We start from the raw sequence: 9007 nt of genomic DNA on the forward strand, positions 1-9007 counted from the left end.
GCTGCCACCCATCCCAGCTTTGCCAGTGAGCGCGGGCAGGGAAAGCACACCGGGCAATCAGATCGCAAGGCAGTGAGTTGGGGTTTATTTTTCAATGCCTTACAAAATGTGCCATCTCCCCAGCACAGCCCTCCTCATCCTCTCAGGTCATGGCTGTTTGAATTATATCCTCTGTGTTGCCTCTGGTTCACATGAGTGGGGATGGGGAATGGTTCCTGCCCAACAGCAGTTTGGTGGGTTACCAGAAACCCCAGCAGTCCTGCAGTCCAAGTGATCTTCAAGGGTGGCTGCTGCTTCTGGCATCTCTAATGCCTATGGCAGCTCATTCCCTGGGCATTTCACTGCCAAGTTAAAAATATCATTCATCACTTGACACTAAAACAGTACATTTACAAATATACAGAATATTTCTGTGCAAGAACCCATCTCCATAACTAAAATCTAGTTGAAGATATTTTATTCAACCTTTAAATGGAATTAAAGTGTTTACTTTTAGGCACAAAGCAAGCCTGGAAAATTCAGGTGACAGACCAAAAAACCTGTGCAAACTTAGGGTGGGTCTCTGGTTCATCAGACTCCATTCAAGTGACTGCAGACAGCAAAAAATTAGCTGCTTGAGGATGTTTCAGCAAGTAGGTAAGTGCCCATATGAAGTTTTTACTGTGAAATGATTATTTGAAAAACCTGCTGTCATATCTATTTCTAGATCATACACAGTAAAAAAAATGTTAGAAAAAGAAGAAAAACTGTGATGGTATTTCAACCTGCCTCCGTATAGTTACACAGAAAAATACTAAATAAATGATGGGTTTATCAAATCTGCACTGTTGGTCTGATTGCTCTGCCTGTGCTGCACATTAACCTTGATGATTTGGTCCACAATTGATCACTTTTGCCTTATTGCTTAAGCACAGTTTTCTTGTCATGCACTGACCTGTTATTTTCTCAGTAATTTCCTCTGTGTGCCTCAGTTACACTAAACCAAGCTGAAAGAAGACATTTACTGCCACCACAGAGCACAAATAGCATTTATGGCCACACAGAGGTCTTAGCAAGGTGGCTGTTTAAGTGTGAGAACTAAATAAGGACTTCTAGGGCAAAGTCTTGCACAAAATCATGCTGTAGTCCTCTTGAAGTTTTATCTCATGAGGCTGTGGTTGCCCACTCTGGGTCTCCATGGGGGCTGCTCTGGGGCCCCTCCACTCCCCATAACACCTCCATTCATGCTCCCAACCTGCTGGTCCGGGGGTCTGGGCTTCAGCTTTGGGGTGAACTGTGTTGACAGGCATTGGTCAAAACAGTAGCAAAGCCAGGAGGTGCCCTCCCTGTCCATCCATTGAGCTAAAACCTTCTTCTTCCTCCTCTTCTTCCTCCTCCTCTTCTTCTTCTTCTTCTTCCTCCTCTTCTTCTTCTTCTTCTTCTTCTTCTTCTTCTTCTTCTTCTTCTTCTTCTTCTTCTTCTTCTTCTTCTTCTTCTTCTTCTTCTTCTTCTTCTCCTCCTCCTCCTCCTTCTCTTTCTCCTTCTTCTCCTTCTCCTTCTCCTTCTCCTTCTCCTTCTCCTTCTCCTTCTCCTTCTCCTTCTCCTTCTCCTTCTCCTTCTTCTCCTTCTCCTTCTCATCATTCTTTCACAGTTAGGCTCCACAGAGAAGAATGGAAATTCATACTTCCACCCTCACTGCTGGCATGTTCCATAAAGTCCTCACTTCTCCTCACAGCACCTGGGGAGGCTTGGAAAGATGGCCACCTTAAAACAAAACAAAACAAAACAAAACAAAACAAAACAAAACAAAAAAACAGCATGAAATACTATGGTCCTTGTGGGCAGCTACATACTTACCACTGTTAAGGATCTTTAGTCATGAGTCTTCTCTTGGAATGAAGGCCCAGAGTTGGAAAAAAGAAGACAACAATAAACTTGCATCCAGTAGTAGCTGATGGTAATGTGGACAGAAGCAATGGGTGGCCCAGGGTCAAATCCCACACTCTTGAAGCAGGGATCTGAACCCCAGTTTCTCTGGGAAGTACTCCAATCACTAGGCCATTGGATAGCTTTTTATGAAGGAAAAAATGTCCATGGTAGTTGTTTCATTGCACATAAAAAAATAATTACATATTAAACTGTAGGCAAGGTTAAAAGGCTTTGCAGTTAGACATTTAATCCCCTCAGCTATGATAACACAGTGAAATTCTTTGTCATCCTAGCTAGAAGTGTGCACCACTAAATTGGCTGCACATTTTGGGATGTGTGTAATCTCCACACCCCCTCCCCAAACAGACACTAACTTTTACGGCAACTTCTCAGTTCCACCATCATAATCAGCTTTCCTCCCTGCCACAGCACAAAGTTTAGATACAAAACCAAGTAACATCCATAAAAACTAATTTAACTAACTAATTAATTAATGTAATGTAATACATTTCGCCCTGTAAATTCACCATGAAAATACTCTGCTGTTACCAATGGTTAGCTAGAGTAACCCATTTGAGCATCATTTCAGCAGCCACTGCTGAAATAGCGAGCTTCAGAATGGAAGGACCATTCTGAAGATCCCAATGTTGTTTAGGGTATTTCATTACGATGGTATGATTTAATAAATACAGTGAAGAGTGAAGCTTGAAAAGTTCAGGAAATTTGAGATCTTTTGTTTATTTGATTTATTCCTATAGATTATGTCCATGCTTGTAGGAATGGTTCTTCTCGGGTCTCAGCTATCTGCCAGAGGTGGCCAGGGACATCACCATGCTTTTCTTCTCAGCACAGCTTCTCTTAGGCTTAGGGCAAAATCTCTGCCTTTGGCTCCTACTGCCAACAAGAGAACCCTGCCTCTCCCAGGTCACGTTCAGACTGTGCCTCCAGTGACCCAGACTAGAAAGACTGCTGTGTGGTACCTTCAGAAACATGCAAAACTACCCCACAGCCATTTTAGCCAGACTGGTTGGTCAGTGAAGACTGACAAGCTGGAGAGCCCAACACACCTGCCCAGGGAAGGGGAAGGGATAGCAGTGGGGTGAAATGCTCAGAGGCAGTAATTTCTTGGTGGTCACCAGCTGATATTCCCTTAGTGACTGCCTGCGCTATCAATGCAAGTGTCATTTCAAGCCCTCCAGCATCACCCCTCCTGCTCCTAGACCAACCATCATCATAATTCCCTTTGCAAAAAATAAACTTTAATGAGCAGTTATAAAAGTATGGCAGTCCCAGTTAAAAGACAAGCAGTCTGAAAATTGCTATTCTTGGACAGGTGGATGATGCAGACAGCCAGGCAGAGCTGGGCTCACGCCACTCAGTCCATCTTCCCACAGGGCTGCTTGTGCTCTCCACTCCCGAGTGGTATGACGTTACATATCCAGGCGTGCCACTTGTCATCTTGCTGTCGGCCACTTCAGCATTTCCTTCCAGCAATGTTATCTTCTGGAGGAAAACATGGGGGGGAAACCTGCCTGTTTACCTTCAGACATGTCAGTCATTGCACACAAGCTGGAGCTTGCCAGCACCAATCATGTTCCCATATTTCTGGCAATAGTAATGCAAACAAACTCCCCGAAATCACAGCTTTTGAACAATGCTCAAAGAGCCTGTATCATGGGTTTGCTTGCTTCTTTCTCTCTCTCTCGCTTTTTTTTTTTTTAAATTTGAATAAAGCAAACAACCAAAAAACCTGATTTTCCTTGAAAGTGCAAACCATAGGTAGCTGTACCAGAATGAGTCTAAGGGCCAGCCTTTCAGTAAAACTTTTCTGTGTTTGTAGTTCCTGCTTAGACTGCAGTCATTGCTGCTGACAACAAGTAGCCTAGAGCAATGAACATGGCACAGCACAGCTGGTATGGCTGCCTGCTGCAAGCCAGCATCCCCATCCAAAAGCCAGCAGCATGAGGAGCCATCGTAGTTATTTCAGTTGCCCCTGTCCCCAGTGACAAGGATGGGAAGTGGTGAAACCCAGATAGAAATTTTAAAAGGCAGCACAACAAATGTTTTCATGTAACCACATTTCTAATATCTCAGTGGAAATGGTGTTTGTTTTGATAAGACATAACATTTTTACCATGCAAAAAATGAACAATAAAACTGTTCAGACAGGATCCAATTTCTTCATAAGATAAACTCTCCAGTCCATATCTTTGGTCAATTCTCCTGCAATGGAAAGTAGTATGTATGTAAACAAAGCAAGTCAATAAGTTTGATCAAATCCTTTGTCCTTTATGGAAATAGGGATGGTCTATGTAAAGCTACAGGCTTGCAATGAAGGGAATTTTTTGTCAATCTGAAGCAGAAGGCTGTGCCACAGAGAAACCACTGTCTGTTTGGAGACTGAGGAAATATCAAGAAAAAAGTAGCTAGGTGTTTTCCTCTCTGTACACAAATATGTACCCCAGCATCACTGCTCCCAGTACCTGGGAACCACTGGTGAATTTACCCTTGTCAGTGCAGCTGGCATCCCATTACAACAGAGGAAATCTTTTCAAGACCTGTTGGATTGGGCCCCATGCAACTGGAAAATATTGCTCATGTTCTAATACACACTATTGCTAATTTCTATTTGCAAACTACCTTGTTCAAGGCTACAAAAGAAACTGTAGAAAAATCCCTGAGATGTAGACTGGTACCAGACTCCATCCTCCTAATCCTTTTTAAAAGCCCTGAATATCTGTCACAAGATAAACAGTAATGTTTCCACTGCCAGTTTATAAATAACATATTTTGAACTCACAGGTACAAGGTCTAACTCTGCAAATAGAGAAGGAGCCCAGCCCCCTTCCCTGCACAGCTACTAACTGCTCATGGTTTTGGACAGGGTACTCTCTAGAACGGCCTTTCTCCATACTAACAGGTGAATAACAACATTTACCTACTTCACAAACATGGCTACAGGGTCAAGACAGGATTTATTAAGCATTTCAAGGTCCTTGGAAAACAGGAATTATAGAACTACATGCTGATACGATATAAGGCAGAACATTTTTTTTTTAGGGTAACAAAACAAGTTGCTCTGTCTCATGGCAACATTAAGAACTCAGCTGAGATGTTCAAAGCATGAAATCCAGCCCATTTCTCTCCTAACAAAAGTCCCTTCATCGAAGGATCATAAAAGAATGAATCGCTTTAACCAGTCTATGTGATAAGACAACTGTTGTGGGCTATGAGCTTAACTCAAAATTTCCTCAGATTTGTGGGTTTAAATTGGAATTAGAAATGCTTTTGAATGTGTTTGTGCAGAAACGTGTGCATACTGGAGAGAAAAAGAAAATTTAGTGGGAGCTGCCATTGCCTGGCTGACAACCCAGCACACAGGGCCTGTTGGAACTGATTCACAGTCTTGTGCAATAAGTTTGTTTTGGGTTAAAAGAGGGCAGAAAAGATAAACTCCACTGAGACTGTTATGTGAGTCTATGGACAAGGGCTTGACTTTTGATGTACGTATATTTGGCAGTCAGCACAGGAGATTTGTTTTCAGGGTGTCATTTGAGGTTTGCTCTGATATACCCCACAGGATACCCTGTAGGGTAATTTTGCTTAGGGCTTGCTCTTTCCAGCTGCCGCCTTTAACTTTCTTCACTGCTCAGGAGAGATTTCCTGAAGGCAACTTACTCCTTCCTGGGAAGCAAACATTAGTGGTCTTCATCCCTCTACTGCTACGTCTTAAACTTTGCCTGACTAAGAAAATAAATAGGAGGCTTAAATATGCTCTTACGTATGCACATGCCAAAGAAAATACACATTAATTCACCCAAGGCCGCACCACTCTGCTTTTGGAGGGACTGCAGACCCTCCTGAGGGACTCTGAGCTTTCACTTGCTGAAGGTCCCTTGATTGCTGCACCATGCTCACCCACAAGGAGAGGTTACAGGTATTATGTGTTACTCTAGATCTATTTCAGATGATGTAAGGCAGAAAGGTTTAATTTGTGTCAGGTAAGGATCTAACTCCAAAATATAACCTGACAGACAGGGCATTTGAAAACAGTCCCAGTTCTGATTTCTGTTCTTCATCTGTTTAGTCCTTTGTCTCAGTGTGAATTATTTTATGATTTCTATTTACAGCTTATTAAATCAGTGAGTTAGAAATCTGCTTGTATTATACACTTGATGAATGTTTCTCATAAAGTTACATTTACAGTTGTGTAGCATGTAAGAAATCAGTTGTTCTCAGTGTGAGGTTCCAGTAAGAGCCAGTCAGGCACACAACATCCATCAAAAAACATCTTTGATCTCTGCTGGCCGAAACAGTGATACCAGCCTTAAGGGACTAGAAGGATCCTCTACCAACAGAGAGACTCTCAGTCACAAAACCTTTGTAAATAAAAGCTAAGCACTATCTAGTGATGACACAGTCTGTTCTTGCTTTTAGCCCCAGCAGAAGCACTGCACAGAAATGTCATTGAAGCATAACAGTGATTCTGTGGCTTTCCCACTGGAGACAGCACAGCCAGGGCTGGCCTCACCACATCAGTTGCTACAAATTCCCTCGGGTTAAAAGGACCATGTCTCCTAATCTGATGTGGCCGTGTGTGCTACACAAAGCATTTCCTATTACTTGCAACAGGAGATCACTGGCCATGGGGTGAGAGACAAAGGCAAAACTTTGCTGCATTGCTGGAAAAACAAGGCATTTTCCTCTGCTCTCTTTTGCCCTGGCATGGGCTGCTGTAAATCATTTTGTCAGGGAGTGCGGCTAGGCACAAGGCCTGCCCAGGTGGGGGACACCTCCCTGGGATGTTAGTGTGTTGTGGTTGTCTCCTAGGTCAACACCTGGACCTCAGACGGGGCAGGTAGCAGCAATGATGACGATGGGGAGGAGGGAAGAGCAATTCACCTCCAGGGCACATGACAAGAACCAGCTCGGGTGGCAGGAAAACAAAACATGACGTTACAGCTAATGCCTGTAGCATAACGCACAGGCGATTCAAGTGCTCCTGTGAGCTAGTCTCAGTTCTTTCATTTCCCACTCTCAACTACCACCCTTCTTTAAGAATACTCAAGAGCACATATACTAAATAATTTTCTACAAACCTCCGTGTGCAACTTTTTTTAACCGGCCTCTTTTGAGTCTTCTTTTCAAGTGTACAAGTAATCATTTCTGACCAATTCCTCTGATCATTCTACAACAATTATTCACATTTCAATAATCCTTATCACATGGGCATGTCACCACTCAGTCCACAAATGAAGGTGGACTCCTGCTTCCATGTCCACTCCTGCTTATCATGTCATGATGCTCAGCGGAGGAAATGTGCCTGAGCTGATCTCAGTTAGAGACAGATCTAAATTTGAGCAGATCTTATCTCTATATTCTCCCCAGTTACTGACTAGAAGAGAGAGAGCATTTATCCAATGGAAAAAGGAATTAATTTATATTGATTGGCCTTTCCCTCCCACCATACACATTGTGTAACATCAGGGTACACTTATTCCACATCAGTAACTCTCATCCCTGCTGCAGTCTAAGTGCTTTCCCACTTAATTATTCAGGATGTCAGGACAGGCAACCAACTTAAAAAGAAAACTCAGAATGATCTAAAAAGAAATTAAATGTGGTTTTTTTCTTATCAAAAAAAAAAAAAACCAAAAAAAACAAGAACCTTGACGTTATTTTTATTTAGAAAGATCTAATTCTGGCAATACTAGTTCAGTCGTTTCACTAGACAGAAGTCTATAAAAGAAATCAGTCTCATCAACATATAGACTAATGTTATTTTTTTTCCTTAGAAATCATTCCTGCTTGCTGTAACTGAGGTTAAAAACAGAAGTGTGAACTGCACGTTATTTTAATGTGTGAGAACGGAAGCAAAGGATGGGCTGGAACAATGAATGAGTTGCTTGCTTAAAAAAATAACAGAGGAGGGAGATCACTGTCTTCATCTCCTGGTCACATAATCCATCAGTTGTTTTAAACAAATTAAACCAGACTGCTTTCTTTCTGTTCATATGAGTAAAACAGAGTTTTCAGCCAGCAGATACTCAGTTTTCCTGGCTAGCTTTTGGATGCTGGCCATATGTGATTAGTGACCTATTTTCACTGCGATGAGCTCAGCTATGTTTGTAGGACCCTGAATCAGCAGATTTGTCCTTATTCCTGGCTCTGCCGGCCAGAGCGCCAAGCCAGGCTGAGTGTGCTGCCCTGCCGTCTCTGTATAGATCTGTACAAAACGGCGCTTGTGATAAAGGAGCTGTGCTGGTATCTGCCAGACCAGGACCATCAGGATCCATGGTGTACAAGCTGCTGATGCTGCTGAACTTGACGTTTTCTTTGTCTAATTAAAAGGGCCTAGGCATAGAACAAACCTGCACTGCTTGTGGGAATTATAATCCTTCCAGGATAATGATGTTAGAAAAACAGAAGGGGCAGAAGCAGAAGTCAGAGGAGGATCCTGGGGCTTTATCTTTAGACCTGAAGCAGTTCTGGTTGCAAACAACTGTGGCAGACTCTTGTCCTTGGAAAATGTGCATCATATCCCACAGTTTGTCAGTACTACATTAATTATAATTTCCTAATACAACTTAGAGGTCACCTCTGAAGTCTTCTGCTGCTGTTTACCACCAAAGCCCAGTGCAGTATCTGTGCAAGTTTGCTGGTGCTACTTGGACGCCTAGGCGTCCAAGCCAAGGCTGATCAAAGCCTCACAGGAAAATTTAGGCTGGAAGTGAACCTGCAGAGGTCATTAGGTCCAACTCTCTGCTCAGAGCAGGGACAGCTGAGATTGGGTTGCTTGGGGACCTCTCAGTTGAGTTTTGGTGACTTAGAATTAAGTAAACCATGTCCAGGATCTGTTCTTCTGGGGTGAACTCTGGATTAGTATAGAAACTACATGAAAGAAACCATTATATGTAGAGGGCTGCAATGGAGACCAGAAATCTGCCAGCAGTTCCTTTTCATTTAGCCCAACATCTGCTGGTGCCAGCAGCAAAGGGCGCTCAGCTACCAGGGAGGAGAGAAGCTCGTGGCAAACAGACAGCATCAAAACCTGTCCCTGGTGAGCAGCCAAGATCAAGGCAAGATAAGGAAATAAAGA

Source organism: Athene noctua, chromosome 3, assembly GCF_965140245.1.
Source record: "Athene noctua chromosome 3, bAthNoc1.hap1.1, whole genome shotgun sequence".
Taxonomy (NCBI): Eukaryota; Metazoa; Chordata; class Aves; order Strigiformes; family Strigidae; genus Athene; species Athene noctua.